At 42.4% G+C, this 19,444-nt stretch overlaps 1 protein-coding gene across 1 annotated transcript in view; it reads left to right on the top strand.

Moving 5' to 3' along the window:
* Window positions 1-19,444, top strand: part of LHFPL2 (LHFPL tetraspan subfamily member 2) — a 178,778-nt gene that overhangs the window by 7,968 nt on the left and 151,366 nt on the right. Inside the window, exon 2 of the mRNA XM_004449667.3 lies at window positions 5,735-5,813. The gene's annotated coding sequence lies outside the window, so the exon portion shown is untranslated. The remainder of the gene's footprint in view (window positions 1-5,734; window positions 5,814-19,444) is intronic.

Raw genomic sequence — 19,444 nt, 5'->3', positions numbered from 1 at the left:
TGCTTCCCTGTTTAGCCTCCCCTTGCCATTCTCCCCAAGTCTTTTCAGTAACCAAGAGTAAGTGAGCCTTTGTAAGTGGCTGGAGAGCAGAGGGTTGGAGTCTGTGCCAAAATACAGAGGAAGCTAATCATACCCGTGACCTCGACCTCATTAACATTGTGCTGTAACCCAGAGAGCCAGCATTCCATGGTATTGTTTGACTTTGGACTGTCTGTCCTGATTTATGATCCTAGGGTCCATATTCTCGCCTTCTAAGGGAGGCAGATGTAAGAGCCAGATGAGACTCAAAGGAGATGCCTTCTTTTAACTCCCTAAAAACTGGGCTTTGTATTTTCAGCTAGTCATTGGTCCCTGCTCATGATGATTTGACCCCAGAACCAACCAGAACTGACGAGAGAGTGAAGAGCAGGGGCAGGAAAGCCTCTTAGAGTCTGGAGCATTAGTGGGTGGGCTGAGGTCTGAGTGTCCCACAGGTGGGGGTAAAGTCTTACCTTGGCACTTTTCTCCGCACCTCTTGAGGTAGGGCTTCTCAAGCGTGCACGTGCACAGGAATCACCTGGGATCTTGTTAAAATGTATTCTGATTTGGGAGGGCTTGGTGGGACCTGGGATTCTGCATTTCAGAGAAGCTCCCAGTGCCATTGGTGCTGCTGGTCTGGTGGACCCCTCTTAGAGGAGGAAGGCCTTTCTGAAATGCAGACGGGACGAGGCTGCGGACTAGTCAGCTGGTGGCTGAAACCTGTCAAGGCTGAACCTCACAGACCTGGAGGCACCTGTGAAGTCTGACTTAAAACTGGTGACTGGCTACTCAGAGGTGACCTCTATTGGGCTGAGACTAAGGGCCCTTGGTCCTCTTGCTTGCTTCCATCCTTTAATAGCTCTCAGGAGCAGCTGTGCTGGGATTTCCTTTAGTCCTTAGGGTACGGAGGGGATGGGGCTCCCAGTTGGGTTATGGTTAGGCTAAGGGGCGTTTGCTGAATTTTAGTTAAATTAATTTCCTCTTTCATGTTAATTATATTATATAGTTTTAACAAGATGAAGAAGGCTCCGACTTCCTCACATTAAATCTACACATAGCTTTTCAAGTTTTTTGTTTACAGAGTTTTTTTTTTCCAAAAAGTTACTTATTGTTTCATTTAGAGCTTACTTTCTCAAATTGCCTGAACACTTTGCTTACAGGCTTACTAGAAATAGGCGTGCCCAGACCCCTCCCTTGGGGTTTCGATTTTAGAGGTCTGGAGTGTGTCCTGGGAATCTGTATTTTCTTTGAAACAAAGCTCCTGAGTGTTTCATATGATCAGGCAAATTCTAGAAACCCAATTCAGAGAAACATCAATTTAGAAAATCAGTATATTGGAGCTTGCGCTCTCCTGTTCTTTTCTTGGCCTTTGGGCTACTTGGTTGTGAAGGGCTACTTTCTGTTCCATTGGCTCCCCCTCAGTTTTTATCTTGACACAAGTTTTTGTTCTTATAGAGAGGTTCTTATCTTGGATGGGACCAAATCAGAAAATTATTTGTCAACAATGGAGAGGCCAATTTTGCAGTTTTAGGAAGGTTTTATAGATACCAGTTAAATGCTTTGGACCTTCTTGGAAATAATGGGCAATAAAGCTTTGGGCCTTTTCTTCAGAGACGTTTTCAAGAATACCTTGCAGCTGACTGTTCTGAATAGCTTCTTCTTAAATGCTGACCAGAAATGGATGGAGAAGGACACCCCATTCTCCACAGTCCGCTTTGGTTCTGGGCCCAGGTGAACTGGCAGACAAAGGTGCTGGGCTTCCCACATGGTTATATCATCGCAAATCTCATTTCATCAAATGCACAATCTACCTCAGCCCCACCCTAGAGGCAGAGGCATATTAAGAAACAGGTGAAGTAGGAAGTGGTCAGTGGAGTGGAATAGGAAGAGCATAGAAAGGGCTCCTTATTCAAAAAGTGGAATCCACTTACTGTTGGACCTAAATTCTACCATTAGAGGAATTACAGTGAAAGTATTTCTCTTTAAGCCCCTCATTAAATATACAGCTGCCCATAGGACAGGTAATACTCTAGTTATTTATACTTTGAGAGAATTTTATAAAATGTTTCTTAAGCTAAGATCAGGGTATAAAGAGAGTGGACTTTTTGATGAGGTGAAGTGTGAGGCAAATGTGGCTGCAGGCTACAGGTATCCAGGGCAGCTCAAGAGGATTCCCGGATACCTGAGGGCACTAGGCAGATCTGATTCACGTTCACTCAATTTGTGTGTGTGTTACAGAACTTTAATATCAAGGATGATGTGTTTGGCATCATCAAACACGTCATCAATGTGACCGTTTCCTATTCACTTGATCAAGTTGCAGCTGTAATGAAAAACCAAGCAATCTATATGTGAAAATTAAGATTAAACACCAAAATGGTACTCTGGATTATTTTGCTCTTCTTTAATACATTTGGTATTGAGAAAGAAGCTAGACCCAGGGCTCAAAAATGACCAAGAGAAACTTGGTACAGAAAGTACCTGCTTAAGAGGTGAACTTGGTCAATAGCAGAAACCATCTTGCCCTTTACCAAGGGGCTTTTTTCCAGCTATGCTTGAGAAGAAAGGCTGGACTCTGCTGAGATGCCATTTCACCTAGGCAGTGTGCCTTAGTGCCTGTTTTCTCTCCCATATCTGCAAAGAATAATTACATTTTGGGGGGAGTTCTCAGCCCCTGGCCGGCAGAAAGAATCTTGCACTTTGACGTCTGCTGCCAAAACCAAAGCTTGTTGGAGTGATCTGTACAGCAAGTTTTCAGGACAACATGAGGATAGGTTGGGAGTTTCTCTTTGCCTCTGCTGCCTAAGTTGAGCCAAAACCAATAGAGGAGTTATACATAAGCCCTGAGGCCAGAAGTCGGGGAACTTTTATGAAGAACTGATGCAACACACAGCCATAACCACTGCCCATCGCCAGAAGTCTCTGCCCTGTCTCAAATAGGGCCTGGTCCCCCACAGTTTAAGACTCGCAGAACTTTCCTCCATGCTCTTGGGGAGTTCTTGAAATAAAACACACACAAAAAGTGAATCCATTCTTTGCTAAATAAGATGTCCTTGTCTTCATTGGGTAATGGTTTACTGGTACTCAGGTAAGGTGGGACACAGCCCATGAGTGATAGAAAATGTTACGAGCTGCCTGTACTGCCTCCCCCGGAATGCCTTGGGCCAGTCATTTCATGTATTTAGGTTAGAAAAGGTGAGGGGATGGAATTCAGGCCTGAGACTGTTATTCGAGGTGAGTCCAATATGTTTGTTTGCTCAGTCATTTATTCAACACACACTTTTTAGGTTTCTTGGGGAGCTCACAGTCTGGTAGGAAGAGACTGGTACAGTAGCCATTATTACCTGACACTAGCAAGGTGTGGAGGTGCAGGATTTATGGGTGATATGGGGATGTGCAAAAGGCTTTTGGAGTTGTGGGCGCTACAGGGACAGGTCAGGGACTGGAGAGCTGGAGTGTGCAAACATAGGGTGCATTACACTAGAAGAAAGTCAGGATTTCTGTGTGTTACCTGATGCGGGCTGGGAGGATGCAGTTCCGTGTGGGGCTCCTTGGACAGATTTGAGGCCCTGGTATGGTTTTGAGGTACTGCAGCTCATCTAGCCTTGCTGTGGCAGAGGCAGGAGGGGCAGATCCTGGAAGCTGGATGTGGTTGGGACACAGTATTTCATCTCACATCTGAACACTATTTTTACACCTTGGACCCCATTGTCCCCCTTTTGTAAAGAAGTGCAAGAGCTATAGAGACATAAACAAGAATGTGAGAATTTGCCTACTTTTTACAGAAATACACTTTTTGGGGAGGGGGATACTTTTTTTTTTTTTAATGGGGAGAGAATATAGGTATTCAAAGAAAGACAGCTAAACTCGGCTTTTCTCAACTCTATATTAACTTTCTGGCTTCTGGGCCTTGGTGTCTTTGTAACCACAGTGTTGCTTCTACACTCCAAAAAGAAACTTGACCCTTTGATAAAACCTCACAGACCCTTCCAGGATGGCCTCACTGTTTCTTTTCTGGAGTGGTCAGATTCCGTATCTATGTGAGAGGAGAAACGTGTTCAGGAAAAGCCTGTGTTCACTTGGCTTGAAGCTCGATTCCCACTGCCTGTTCCAAGACAGATGAGGGCTGCAGGAGAACAGGAAGGGGCCTGTTTGGGGAAGATAGAATCCTCCCTCAGTGCCTCATCTCCAGCCTGCAGGTGGACTGGCGCTCTCTTCTCATTGGTCTGCAGGGCTAGGAAAGATTCCAAGCCCCCACAAACCCAGCTTTGTGTATTTTCTTTTAAATAAAAATGGGCTTTAAAGACCCTATGGAATGGGAAGCCTTGAGCACAGAGTCACTGTTGGGTTACCAGGCTGGGCCAGCTCTACCAACACCCCCTGCCCCCATTTGCCGTAAAGCAGTTGTTCACAAAACTTAGGAAATATCAGAATCACCTGGAGGGTCTCCTTAAACCAATGCTTGCTGGGTTCAACCCCCAGAGATTCTGATTCACTAGGTCTGGGGTGAGGCCAGAGAATTTGCATTTCTGACAAGTTCTCCAGTGATACTGACTGTATTGATCTGGGGACCATACTTTGAGAATCACTATTATTCCCGGACATTTATTAACACTCCGGAGGGTGTGTTGAGGCAGGCACACTCCGCTCCTGAGATGGTGCCTCTGAGTTGGTGTCTGCCTACAGGAATCGCCTCAAGCTGGAGGAACGTATAATTCAAGTTCACTGGAGATGCTGGAGGTGACCCTGGTTCAGCCTTCTCACTTTAGGACCTTCTCTCTGGTCGTCTCCACAACAAACCTGGGATGTGACATTTTGGGAAGCTAAGAAAGGCTCTCATTACCTCCATCCAGTCTGTTCTTTTCTCTGGTGTTGCAGAAAGCTTTCTGAATCATGCCACTCTCCTACTTAAAAACCTTCATTGCCTTGCCATTGGCCTTCAGATACAGCCCACACTCTTTAAAATAACTGCAGGGCCTTTTGTGACTGCTACCTTTACCACGTCATCTCTTGCCAGCCTTTCTCTTGGCCTCTGAAAGACGCCAGTGTCCACCAACCCGTTTTGTTTGTGAACTCACTATGGTCTTCTTGCTCCCAGGGCATCTCAGTGTGTTATTCCCTCTGCCTGGCCTGCTCTTCACCTGGCCTTTTAGTCTGGCCACTCATACTTGCTAGATCTCAGCTTCCCATCGCTTGCTCTGGGGAGTTCCTCTGACCCCTCCAGATCACCTGGTGCCTCTGCCAAGGCTCCCACATCATCTTGTAAATCCATCACCGCAGCCCTCGTTAGCTGCATCACAGTCCTGATCGCTACCCATTCACTTGTCTGTCTGTCTTTGTAGACTGTGAGCTCTCTGATGACAGGGAACCCATCACATGCTCATTCTCATGTCTCCAGGCTTGGCATGGTGCCTCCCATTTAGGACCATTGGACCATTCTGGGAGGTAGGTATGGTAGGGGAGGAAACCGAGGCACAGATAGGTTAAGTAATTGGCTCTCAGTTACCCTGTTGCTGAGTTAAAAAAAACAAAAACAGGATTCTCACCCAAGTCTATTTGATCCCTAGGCACCTGATGCTGGCCACATGTTCTGCTCTGAGACCAAGGAGCCATGGTCTGCAGGTCTCTCCTGGGACCAGTAAAGTCCTGGCTACTGCAAGTTAACCAAATTGGTCCTTTTAAGTTGTGTTTTTTTTGTTTTGTTTTGTTTTTTCAGGTAAATTTGGAAGCAGACCGTTGAGTTCACAGCTGGCCTGTAGTTTCTGCGTCTTATTCGGAAGCACCTCCGCTCACAGGTAAGGGGTTGATTCTTATCCAGGGGTTGTTGGGGAACTGTCACCGTGACAGATATCTGCACTCTGACAACTACCCAACGTTCTCATCCATTAATAAGAAAATCCTAAATTTAGGGCAGCATCTCTAAGAAAGTGTAAAATGGTTCCCTGCCCTGCTGCGAGTTTTCTAGTGAAGATGTTTACCTGGCTGGCTGTCTCCAGGGCACTGCTGGCCTTCCCATCACCCAGTATTCTTTCCTTTGTGCCAGGCTCCCTTCGCCCTTCCATTGCAGTTGGTTCTTAGAATTCTTCTTTCTCCTATAAGTCCCAGCCCAAATTTCACCTTTTATTCATCAAACTCTCTGAATGAAAAACTATTTGTGAGCAAAGCCATTCTCTAGTTTTCCAACAGAACTAATAGCTGCTTCTCTTTTCTCACATACCACTTTATACTTGACATGGTGAACTTTACTTACTTGTTTGTGCATATCTTTTTTTTCCCCCTCTCTGGTTCCTTTAGTTACATAACGGATTTTCAATGAAATGAATGAATATTGGCCTGAGAAAAAAATGCCCCAGTAAACTCACCTAAACTAAGGCAGAGCCACAAAAAAATCGTAATGTGTTGCTAAGCCAATTAAAACAATTTGTAGATTGGCTTTTTGGATTAATTACATGCTGTTTTCTCACATAACCATGCATAATTGAAAAATTACCATAATATAGTTAAATTAATAGGAGTTTAGATTCTTACACGTAATGAGAAGGGTAAGAGAGGAGTCTTGAGTTTTTGTTTCATTGTTTCCCTCTTGAGCAGGGTAGTGATGCTAGGTCCTGAGGGTAGGAGGAGGGGTGGGAGGAGGGCTTTAATGTCCTAAATGGCAGCCTGCAGCCGTGAGCAGCCAGCCCCTTGGCTGCCCTGGGAGACACTCACAGTTGTCAGCCTGGTTCTGGAAGCCGCAGTCAGCCGGGCCATTGGCATACAGACTGCCATTAGATTGAACATACAGACTGCCATTAGATTGAACATATATCTACACGTGCAGGCGGTAAGAGAACAAACAATTGACTTTCCCAACTAACAACCTAAAGGAAGTAAAAAATACTTCTGAGTGGCTTGAGCATTTGTTTTTAAAATAGTGTAGGTTTGAAAGTTTTTAATAAAAAGTTTAAAATCAATGCAATTCCGTTTTCTCCATACTTCTTAGTAGTTGGGGCTCCCAGAGGCACATAGATTGGCTTGATGACTTACTGCTTTCTCTTGTAGGTTGGGAATAGAAACTGCCAGTATAGTAAAAGTTTTGCTTCAATGTCAGAGCCAAAATGCAGCCCAGGTCCTGTCAAGAGCTAGTGGGATGGTTGTGTTCACTGAATCCTGGGGTGATACTTAAATCTAACCAAGGACTAGATTCATACAATAGAATGTGGTCTTGAGTTTCTCTGCCTTCTTTCTTATTCTGCTTCTGCTTTAACCCCATTTGGATGTATGCAGCAGTAAAGCAACCTACCCAGTAAGAGTTTGCACAACCTAGTAGAGTTACCCACCCACCAAACCCATGTATAAGCAGCCAAATAACCATGGCTTCTTGTGACTGGGGCTAAGCCTCCGCAAGACAACAGCCTGAGGGAGAATTTAGTGAGACAAGGCAGTAAAAGAGATTTGACTTCTAGCTGATACTCTTCCTGTTCTTAAAGCTTCGGAAGGTTTGGGTGGAGTGAGGGTTTCAGCTTTGCCCAGGAATTTCCAGTCTCCATGGAATCCAATTTGTCTGTCACACTTAGAAAATAAACTAAGAAAGATATTTAAATTAAAAAGCCCAGTTGTTAAAATACGAGTGGGTTTTGGCAGTCTTTGGAATTTGAGGTATTACTGAATATTTCATGCATCACTATCCTTGTGGAGACTGAGTGCAGGGTGGTTGTTGTGTCTGGTTTTCACACTGCCAAACATGGGAGGAGTGCTTACCAAATAATAATAATTAGCAACTCTTTGAGTTTCTAGGAGATGTCTGGTCCTGACTGGGTCCGGCTTTACAATACAGTGTCCTGCTTTACACTATAGTTCTAATCAGGTTAGAAAAAGAAACGAGGTAGGTCAGAACCAAAGTTGGTTTCCCCTCCATGCGGGTTGCTCACACCTGTGCGCTTTCTGGCACACTTCACAGTGTCTCTCATTGAATCATGACTGCCCATACCATCCTAACTAGAAAGTAAAGAAGCGGGATAGCACCTGAATTTCTTTAGAGCTTCCACACTTTGTTTTTTTGGGCTTTTAATGTGGTGCTCTTCTTTCATTCAGTGTTTCTGAAGATGGGACTGCTGGGGCTTTATCAGTAGGGCTTGTGTATGTGTGTGTGTTTTTCATTATAGCTGTTTTGGTACATTGGCCTTGCTCCAAAGACACTGTCCAGCAAAGGCCCCTTGTGACCCAGGCTCGGCATTTGGGAGCAGTCAGAGCAAAGGTAACTAAGGGACACAGCGACTGGTCTGGGACTCCAGTGTTGTCAGTATACTCGTCTTTGTCTGACAATTTCCTCTGTTGCTGAAATGCCTGGGACTTGAACTCCATACCTGGATGGCGATGGGTGACCAATAAACAAATAAATAAATGGTCTTCTTCCCCCTCAGGTCCCTTTGGCATTTTCAGGTGATGCCTAATCATCACCCATAGTTCAGTTACAGTTTCTTAAAGAGGAAGCAAAGTCACAAAAATAGGCTTGCAAGTGTCGTTGTAAAGCTGCTACTTGTGTATTGACATCTCTGGGAAGAGTTTGTTCTTTTCCATTTTCAGAGCCCAATCATTGCATAATTGAGGAACCACTTTTGACTTTGAGCATGTAGCTTGTCAGCTGTGATTTGTTGACTGGTTTTCTTATACCCCATAGGCGTTTTGCTGTTGATTTGAAAGAAAATTTACAGGTACTTGTTTCCAGGAAAAGTTGGCTTTGAATGGACTATATTAGATTTTTGCTTTATTAAAGGACTTGAGGTGTTGTTTTAATCACTTTTCATGTCCTTTTTCAGTTAAGAAATAACGTTCCTCTTAGTGTCTTTAGGGTTTAGGATTAAGAACATGGAAAGAAAGAGGGGCCCTGGATAACATGTTAATAAAAGTAACTTTTCCACATAGGCAAAAGAGAATGAAAAAATGTCCTCTTCCATCTCTTTCAGTGATGAGAAAGAGTAAATAGCTTGATTTTATGTGATTCGTATCCCTCACAAATCAGTTCTGATATTGAGCAATTTCTGAGCTTCTGGAATTCTCTTATTTCAGATTCCTTCTTTCAAGTGGCCCATCCTGAAGCCTTGGTTGGCTGCCTTTCCACCACTTAATTCTTCCCTCCTCCATTGATAAGTATCTTTCCTCCACTTTATTTCCTGATTGGCAAGCCCTGGTGTCCGCCTTGCCTTCATTTTATCTGCTTGCCTGGGTTGGTTGCAAAGAAGTCCTTTTCCCTTTATGGCCACAATCTGAAAAAGAAAACAAACAGCTGAAGCTCACAGAGCAGCCCAGCAGGCTGGGGAAAATAGTCCTCATTCTCCTTGTTCCTGGGTTCAAAGTGCACTTAACATTTTATGGGGGGGATCAGCCCTCCCTAGGTGCTGGGTTGAGTGGGCCTGTGTTTTAGCCGGTGGACAATTAACCACGCTAACCTCCTTTTTTTGCTGCCTTCTTTCTGGCTGAGTTGACGTTAATGCTCTGAGTGAGAAGGGCTGCTGCTCCTTTGAGCAGAGCACCAGGCAGGGGTGGGGAAACATTTGATCTTGTTCAAAGGGGCTGCTTCTAGAGCATGAAGATTGAACTGATTGTGACCCCACCCTGGGGGAAGGAGAAGCTCCCTCTGGAGAACAGGCCAGGGGGAAGAAGCCATCAATTACTAATCTCACTGGCCAGCGGATTTTCAGGGTCCCATATTCGTTTAGAAGAGAGAGAACTGGGATTGAAGGTAATAAAGTAGACCTTTAATGAGAGGAGCAGGGGGTCATCTCATCTAATTTTGTGGTTGTTACTGAGGAATAAAAGGCAGAGTAGATAATTTCATTAGCCTCTTGGAGATCTTTATCACATGGTGTGATGGCATTTGGGGCTGTAGCAGAACCTCACAGGGCTGTCCGTTTCCCTCCTGTGCCCCCAGAGCTAGAGAACCATTAATTAGGTTACCATGGTCCTGAGCACATGGTTGTTTCTGCCCTGAGAGGTTAATGACTCAGAGAGTTGATGCCAGTTCAGAAATACCACTCTGCCACTTTCTCAGAAGCATGATGTTCAAATGGGAAAATAAAGGCACCTCTTAGGCGAAAGCTCACTTCAGAGTTGGGATGTTGTCTTTTACTTCTGAGGAAGGCTTACTGGTCATCAGTTTTGACTTGATTTATTTGGAGTGCTATGGCCATTGGTCACGTGGCAGAGAGTTTGCAGGGAAATGACAGCTACACCTTCTGTTTGATTGATGTTGTTTGTTCGGTGTATGTTCATATTTTCACCAAAGCCCTGTAGGGTAGGCAGTCATTTCTTTTCATGTTTACAGAGAAGGGAGTGAGGCAAAGATAAGTTATGTGATTTGCTCAAGATTTCTCTGTAGGGAAATGAGGGATCTGGGGTTCTATCGGAGACTTCTAACTTTTCAGTTAGGCCCTCTGTGATCATAGTTAGGAGAAAGAGGAAGGAGGAAGAGGAGGGGAAGTAATAAAGATTCCTCCAAGAAAACGAAGAGAGTAGTGGTGATTAGGCAGTTCTCTGCACCAGCCACCAGCTGGCACCATTCCCCAAGCAGCTTGGTTCTTTCTGAGGGGAAACAGAGTGACCAGGGGTGGGCAGGGCGAGAAAGGGAGTTGGAGGAGGATGCTACAGGCTGTTCGTACATTTGTAATTTATCAGCAGAGTGCTGTTTAACTTGTGGAGTGCCTGTGCTTATAATGAGAAAGGAGAGATCGAGCACCTATGTCACCACTTCTTGCTGTTTTATTTCTGGGGTCCAGGCCTTTCTAAGTCCACCTTCTTTCATATTCTTGCACCGCAGGTGTGATTGCTTCCTTGTCCCTAACTTCTCCCTCTCTATTGCATAAACTTCTGCTTAAATTTATGAACTCAGCACTGGAAAAAGAAAAAAATTCCATTATGTATTACGATGCCCTGTTAAGGGCATTTAATAATAGCTTAGGTTTGTATAGTTCTTTAAAAAAGTCTATTCTCCCAATTGATTCTGGAGCTGATATTTTCCCACTATGAGTTGATGATAAAAACTGTGGAACCCTCCCTTTCTGGAGGATGGGAAGTGTCAGAAGAGAAAACATCTAGCCCAGTGTTTTCCTGAAATGTTATCTGAGGTGGCATGGGGAGTTGGGGTTAGAGAGGGAAGGTTTTCACTTGTTTCATTAGTGTGTCTCCATATCCTGTGCAAGAATCTTTGCCTGTAGTTCTCAGAGGCAAGAGTCATCTTGCGTTGGCCATATGCTGTTCCTTTCCTTCATTACTCTGGCTAATCAGAAATTGGCTGTACTTCAGTGCCTCTTAAAAGCTTTTCTCCCTAGCTGTCTCCAGGAAGTTGAAGTGCAGTGTCAGAAATGATGTGAGTTGATGTAGAAGAAATAAACAAACCCAGGAACATGTGAGGAAGTCTTGGCAGCCCTGCTCCTGTTTTTTTTCTGTAGTTTTGATCTGAAGGGACCAGATTTCCTCTGCGTGGTAGGCATGGGGCTGTGAGGGCCCCTGTGTCAAGGAGCCTGAGATGCCAGTGGGCCTTCAAGATTAGGGCATCCTTTAATCCAGTAAACTCTCGGGTGAAAATGAGTATTTATGCTTGGTAGACTGGAGATAAGTCACAGGACTGTATGTGGAGTAAAAATAGTATCTGTTCAGGGAAGCGCAGAACATTCCAGAATGCTTCAGTTCCCTCTTGGCATCAAAGCAGAGAGTGGAGAATAGAAGAGCTGGAAGGGACTTAACAGAGTGTCCTGTCCAAGTTCCTTGGCTTCAGTTAAAGACGCTGAATGACTTGGTCAAAGCCCCACAACTCTGTCTTGTGTGTTTACCTTGGTACCTTTGGTGTGTGGCATATATTAGGTGCTTAGTGTGCATTTGCCAGGTGAATGGATGCTATAAAAGGAGTGGTCTTTGGGATATTTATAGGCTGAAAATTCTGTGAGATGGGGTATCAGGCGGCTCTCATGGAGTTGAGGCTTCCTTGAGATTATGTGTGAATGAGAACATTGACGCATAGAGGGTCCCTTTAAAGTCGGTGGTGAAGTTAAGTAGAAGACAGGCTTCCTCAGGCTTGGGAGGTCGGGTGGGCGTCAGGACTGCCACATTGCTCAGCGTCGTGGGGCCCCCTCCCCTGGTTTGTGAATGGCGTCCTCTGGAGTTGTGCAGTGCCTTGGCTTTTAGAGGGGCATGGCCCCAACAGCTCAGCCTCCCTGGAGGAATCAAGGTGTCTGTAGGAAAAATAGGCTGGAAGTTGTCCCTCTACCCAAGAGCAGTACCTGGAAGCTTGGAGCCCACCTTCCTTCTGTGGCCCACTCACCTCATTTTCAGAGATACACAACTTGGAACTCATTGAACCCACAGTCTGTTTGTGGAAGTGTGTGTACAGGATGCTGTGGGTGTGCTTGGAAGGTCTGGATACGGTTGAGGACTGTAGCAGTAGGAGGACACTGGGTTTTCCAAACTGATCGAGCCCCTTGTCTAGTGAATCAGGATCCACCTCTGCCTAATCCCATTTTGAAAACTACAACCCTGCCCTCATTAACCCTAACCTAGTAAAGAAGGTTGTACAGAGGGATGAATTTAGAAACCCATACTGGAAAGCCACACTGTTCCTGTAGGCTGGTAATGCAAAGCAATTGCTATTCTGTCCCCACCCCCCCCCCTTATTTATAACTTCCCAATTAATTCACAAACAAAATTAAATTTACAGATTAAAGGAAGATTAATTCAAGATTAAAAGTTGCCAAAGGGAATTTGTAATGCCAAGACATTTTATGTAAATTCATAAACACTGACCTGAGGAGATGCCAGCGTATGCTGGTTTGCTGGTAGCTAGGTTTTACCTACCTACCCTGGTCCCTACCTGGCCTCCCAGCCTCACTAGGGGTGTGGCTGTTACGTTGACCTTTAGACTTCCCCATGCAGTCTGGGTGTCGAGAGGAGTGAACTTCTGGATTCCTTGGCGACTAACCATGTTCCTGTGAAATTTCCATGCCACCCCAGGAGGAGAGAGAATAGGTTTTTCTGAGAATCCTTTCCTCCTTCACAATCCTCTCCGCTGGCTTTCCTGACTTCTGCTGATGTGACTTGGTTTGACGTCTCTTTACTTCTCTCCCGCAGCAAACATCCAATCTCCCAGTGGGTCATAAGACAAGCTGTAGCCAAGCCCTGATTTATGACTACAGAAAGGATTGGCTGGATTATTGGCTTCTGGTCTATATTAAGGATCACAGGGATTATTGATCTAAAACCTGCAGGCTAACTGCAGGCCAGAGGTAGATTTGATCAGGTCTCCATAGCAGCGAGAAGAGTTATTACCTGTTGTCTAGATGGTTAAAACTTGGATAAAAAGAGCAAATTTGAACTTTCACAGTGGTGCTGTTACTTTGTTTTTTTTGGTGAAAATCAGGCCTTAGGAGGTGATTTCGTGTTAGTGCCCTTATTGTCTGATGTTTGAACTTCTCATGGGGTAGTTCTCTGACACTTCAGTTGTGAGCTCATTCAGTTGTACAGTGCTAGCCTAGCACTTTGGAAGAGGATAATAAATGCGTACTCAGACATGCACTATTCTATGTGCAAAACCATGCAATTTAGAGATAAATTCAATTTATAAGAGGATATATATATTGGTAAACAAGCTGAGGATATAATGTTGATAAACAGCTGATTTGGAAAATGTGGTCTCTTGAATTCATTTTTTTTTAACAATTTTTTAAATTGAAGTATATAATTCATGCATGAACACACATAAACAATAAGTGTATAGTAAAATTGTGAACTTACAAAATAAACATACATAACATCACACGGGTCTCATATATCATCCCTTCACCAACTCTTTGCAATGTTGTGAAACTTTTGTTACAAACTATGCAAGAATGTCATCAGAATATTACTACCAACTATAATCCTTATCTTACATTTCGTGTATTTTTCCCCCAACCCATACTATTTTTTAAAAAATATATTTTTGTTATAGATACTGTGAACTTGTAAAACAATCATATAGATGTATAGATTTCCCATGCAACTCCACACCCTGGTGGAACATTTGTTACAGATTATGAGACAATATCATCAGACTATTATCACCAATCATGGTACATAGCATACATTTGGCACACTTTTTCCATACACCTCCATTATCAGCACAATACAGCTTTGGCATTGATGCAAGGATATTATAGTATTGCTGTTAACTACAGTCTATAGGTCACACCAATTGTAGTTTTCCCATGTTTCTCCATATTCCCATCACCCTGCAAAAGTGATGTACATCTGCTCTAGCTAACAGAGGGACTCTCTTTCATTTGTACCCTTAACCACAATTCTCAGCCACCTCTGGGTTCACTGTTAATTCAGTCCCTTGATTATTCTTTAGCTTTCTTTCTATTGACATTTACTTCCCCAGACTACCATTTTCAGTCACAATCCCATTTATAAACCAGTTGCTACTCACTATAATGTGTTACTGTCAGCCTATCCATCTCCACACTTTTACAGTCAAGTTAATTAAAACTTCTACATCCATTAAACATCCCTAGTTCTTCTCAACCCTCCTCATATCTCCTAATAAACTGTACTCTTGGTTTTAATTCCATGTCTTTATTATTTGTATTTAGTACATATTAATGAGACCATGCACTATTTGTCCTTTTGTGTCTGGCTTACTTCACTTAGTATAATGTCTTCAAGACTCATCTATGTTATCACATAAGTCCCAATTTAATTTCTTCTTACTGCAGCATAGTTTTCCATTGTATGTGTATACCACATTTTGATTATCCATTCATTAGTGGATGGACACTTGGGTTGTTTCCATCTTTTGGCAATTGTGAACAACGCTGCTATGAATATTGGTGTGTAGGTGTCTGCATCATAGTTTTTAGTTCTTCCGGATATATTCCTAGTAGAGGATTGCTAGATCATATGGCAGTTTTGTATTTAACTTCCTGAGGAACTGCCAAACTGTCTTCCACAGAGGCTGCACCATTTTTACACTCCCACCAAGAGTGAAGGAGTGTTCCTATTTCTCCACATCCTCTCCAGCACTTATTGTTTGTTTCTTTTCGATAAGGGCTATTCTTTGTGGTGTTAGATGATATCTCATTGTTGTTTTAATTTGCATTTCCCTAATAGCTAGTGATATGGAACATTTTTTATGGCTTTTTGGCCATTTGTATTTCCTCTTTGGAGAAATATCTGTTTAAATCTTTCACCCATTTTTTTTTTTTAAAGATTTATTTTTATTTATTTATTTCTCTCCCCTTCCCCCCCACCCCCCTGCCCCAGTTGTCTGTTGTCTGTGTCTCTTTGCTGCGTCTTCTTCGTCTGCTTCAGTTGTTGTCAGTGGCATGGGAATCTGTGTTTCTTCTTGTTGTGTCATCTTGTTGTGTCAGCTCTCCCTGTGTGCGGTGCCATTCCTGGGCAGGCTACACTTTCTTTTGCGCTGGGTGGCTCTCCTTATCGGGCAGGGCTCCCCTACACAGGGGACACCCCTGCGTGGCAGGGCACTCATTGTGCGCATCAGCACTGTGCATGGGCTAGCTCCACACGATTTCACCCATTTTTAAATTGGATTGCTTGTTCTTTTATTGTTAGGTTGTATGATCTCTTTATATAGAATGGAAATCAAACCCTTATTGGATAAGTAGTTTTTGAATATTTTCTCCCATCGACTGGGCTGCCTTTTAACCTTCTTGATGAAGTCCTTTGAATCACAGAGATGTTTAAGTTTGAGGAGGTCCCATTTATCCATGTTTTCTGTCATTAGTCGTGCTTTTACTGTAAGGATTAAGAAATTTACCACCTACCACCAGGTCTTGGAGATATTTCCTTACATTTTCTTCTAGGAGCTTTATTGTACTTCCTTTTATATTTAGGTCTTTAATCCATTTTGAGTTAATTTTGTATAAGATGTGAGATAGGGGTCTTCTTTCTTTCTTTTGGCTATTGATATCCAGTTCTACCAACACATTTGTTGAATAAACTGTTTTGCCCCAACTGGGAGGACTTGACAGACTTGCCAGAAATCACTTGGCATAGATGCGAGGGTCTGTTTCTGAACTATCAGTTCGGTTCCATTGGTCTATGTGTCTATCTTTATGCCAATACCATGCTGTTTTTACCACTGTAGCTAGGTAATATGATTTAAATTCTGGAAGTGAGAGTCCTCCAACTTCACCTTTCCTTTTTAAGATGTTTCTGGCTATTCGGGGCCTCTTACCCTTCCAGATAAATTTGATGATTGTGTTTTCCGTTTGCTTTAAAAATGCTGGTGGAATTTTTATTGGGATTGCATTGAATCTGTGTATTAATTTGGGCAGGATTGACATCTTAATGATATTTTGTCTTCCAATCCATGAGCATGGAATGTTCTTCCAATTATTTAGGTCTTTTTTGATTTCTTTTAGCAATGCATTATAGTTTTCTGGATACAAGTGCTTTGCATCCTTGGTTAAGTTTATTCCTAAATATTGATTCTTTTAGTTGCTATTGTAAATGGAATTCTTTCCCTAACTTCCTCCTCAGATTGTGCATTATTAGTATATAGAAACACCACTGATTTTTGCATATTGATCTTGTATCCTGACTCTCTACTGAAATCATTTATTAGCTCTAGCAGCTGTGTTGTAGATTTTTCGGGGCTTTCTAGATATATAATCATATCATCTGCAAATAGTGAAAGTTTCAATTCTTCCTTTCCAATTTGGATGCCTTTTATTTCTTTTTCTTGCCTGATTGCTCTAGCTGGAACCTCTAGCACCATATTGAACAGCAGTGGTGAAAGTGGACGTCCTTGTCTTGTCCCTGATCTCAATGGAAAAGCTTTTAGTTTTTCACCATTGAGTACAATGTTAGCTGTGGGTTTTTCATATATGTCCTTTATCATGTTGAGAAAGTTTCCTTCAGTTCCTATTTTTTGTAGTGTTTTTGTCAAGAAAGGATGCTGTATTTTGTCAACTGCCTTTTCTGCATTAATTGATAAGATTGTGTGATTTTTCTTCTTTGATTTATTAATGTGGCATATTATGCTGATTGCTTTTCTTGTGTTGAACCAGTTTTGCATGCCTGGTATAAAACCCACTTGATCATGATGAGTAATTCTTTTAAAGTGTTGTTGGATTCGATTAGCATGTATTGTACTGAGGATTTTTGCATCTGTATTCATTAGAGAAATCGGTCTGTAATTTTCTTTTTTTTGTAATATCTTTATCTGGCTTTGGTATTAGTGATATTGACTTCATAGAATGAGTTTGGTAGTATTCCTTCTTGTTCAGTTTTTTGGTAGAGCTTGAGTGAGACTGGTGTTAAATCTTCTTTGAATGCTTGGTAGAACTCAACCTGTGGAACCATCTTGCCCTGGACTTTTCATTTTGGGGAGCTGTTTGATGCCTGTTTCAATCTCTTTACTTGTGATTGGTATGTTGAGGTCTTCTGTTTCTTCTAGCATCAGTGTAGGTTGTTTGTACATTCCTAGGAATTTTCCATTTCATCTGCATTGTCTAGTTTTTTTAGCATAAAGTTGTTCATAATATCCTCTTATGAGCTCTCTTATTTCTGTGGGGTCAGTAGTAAGGTTTCCCTTTTCATTTTTTATTTCATTTATTTATATCTTCTCTCTTTTTTTCTTAATCAGTCTTGCTAAGGGTTTGTCGATTTTGTTAATCTTCTCGAAGAACCAACTTTTGGTTTTGTTAATTTTCTGTATTGTGTTTTTGTTCTCAATTTCATTTGTTTCTACTCTGATCTTTGTTATTTCATTTCTCTTACTTGCTTTGGGATTAGCTTGCTGTTCTTTTTCTAGTTCATCCAGCTGTGTAGTTAGGTCATTGATTTTAGTTCTTTTTTTTTTTTTAAAGATTTATTTATTTATTTAATTCCCTCCCTCCCCTGGTTGTCTGTTCTCTGTGTCTATTTGCTGCATCTTGTTTCTTTGTCCGCTTCTGTTGTCGTCAGCGGCACAGGAAGTATGGGCGGTGCCATTCCTGGCTGTACTTTCTTTCGCGCTGGGCGGCTCTCCTTATGGGCGCACTCCTTGCGCGTGGGGCTCCCTACGCGGGGGACGCCCCTGCATGGCACGGCACTCCTTGAGCGCATCAGCACTGCACATGGGCCAGCTCCACACGGGTCAAGGAGGCCCGGGGTTTGAACCGCGGACCTCCCATGTGGTAGACGGACGCCCTAACCACTAGGCCAAGTCTGTTTCCCTCTTTCTTCTTTTTTAATGTGAGCATTGAGGACTATAAATTTTCCTCTCAACACTACCTTTTCAGCATTCGGTAGGTTCTGATATGTTGTATTCTCATTGTCATTTGTCTCAAGATATTTATTAATTTCTCTTGAAATTTCTTCTTTGACCTACTGATTATTTAAGGGTGTGTTTTTCAATCTCCATATATATGTGAATTTTCCCTTTATTTGCCGCTTGTTGATTTCCAACTTTATTCCATTATGATCAGAGAAAGTGCTTTGTGTAATTTCGATTCTGTTGAATTTATTGAGATCTGCTTTGTGACCCAACATATGGTTGGTCACAAAGAGAAAGATCCATGAACACTTGAAAAGAATGTATATCCTGCTGTTTTGGGGTACAGTGTTCTGTATGTCTATTAGGTTTGGCCTATTTATCATATTATTCAAGCTCTCTGTTTCTTTATTGATCTTTTGCCCAGATGTTCTATCCAATGCTGAGAGTGGTGTATTGAAGTCTCTAACTATTATTGTAGAGATGTCTATTTCTCCCTTCGGTTTTGCCAGTGTTTGCCTCATGTATCTTGGGGCATCCTGGTTAGGTGCATATATATTTCTGATGGTTATGTCTTTCTGGTGAATCATCCCTTTTTTTAATATGTAATGTCCTTCCTTGTCTCTAGTAACAGTTTTGCTTTTAAAGTCTATATCATCTGAAATAATTATAGCTACCCCAGCTTTTTTTTTGGTTACTGCATGCATGGAATATCTTTTTCCAACCTTTCACTTTCGGTTTATTGGTATCCTTGGGTCTATGGTAGGTCTCTTGCAGATAACATATAGATGGCTTATATTTTCTTATCCATTCTGCCAGTCTGTGTCTTTTGATTGTGGAGTTTGATCCATTAACATTCAATGTTATTACTGTAAAGGCAGTTCTTATTTTATTCATTTTGATCTTTGTGTTTTATCTGTTATTTTATATTTGACACTTTTAGTTACTGTTACTGATACAGTTCTCATTTCTACACTACTTTCCAGGCCTCTCTCTCCTGTCTCTTCTTTTCAGGTTGTAACACTCCCTTTAGTATTTACTGCAAACTGATCTTTTTGTTATAAACTCTCTCTCTTTATCTGTGAATATTCTAATCTCACCCTCATTTTTAAAAGATAGTCTTGCTGGGTATAAAATTCTTGGTTGGCAGTTTTTCTCCTGTAGTATCTTAAATATATCATACCACTGCCCTCTTGCCTC

Source organism: Dasypus novemcinctus, chromosome 2 (assembly GCF_030445035.2).
Source record: "Dasypus novemcinctus isolate mDasNov1 chromosome 2, mDasNov1.1.hap2, whole genome shotgun sequence".
Classification (NCBI taxonomy): Eukaryota; Metazoa; Chordata; class Mammalia; order Cingulata; family Dasypodidae; genus Dasypus; species Dasypus novemcinctus.
The sequence above is the reverse complement of the archived record's forward strand: the minus strand, read 5'-3'. Positions and strand labels throughout refer to the sequence as shown.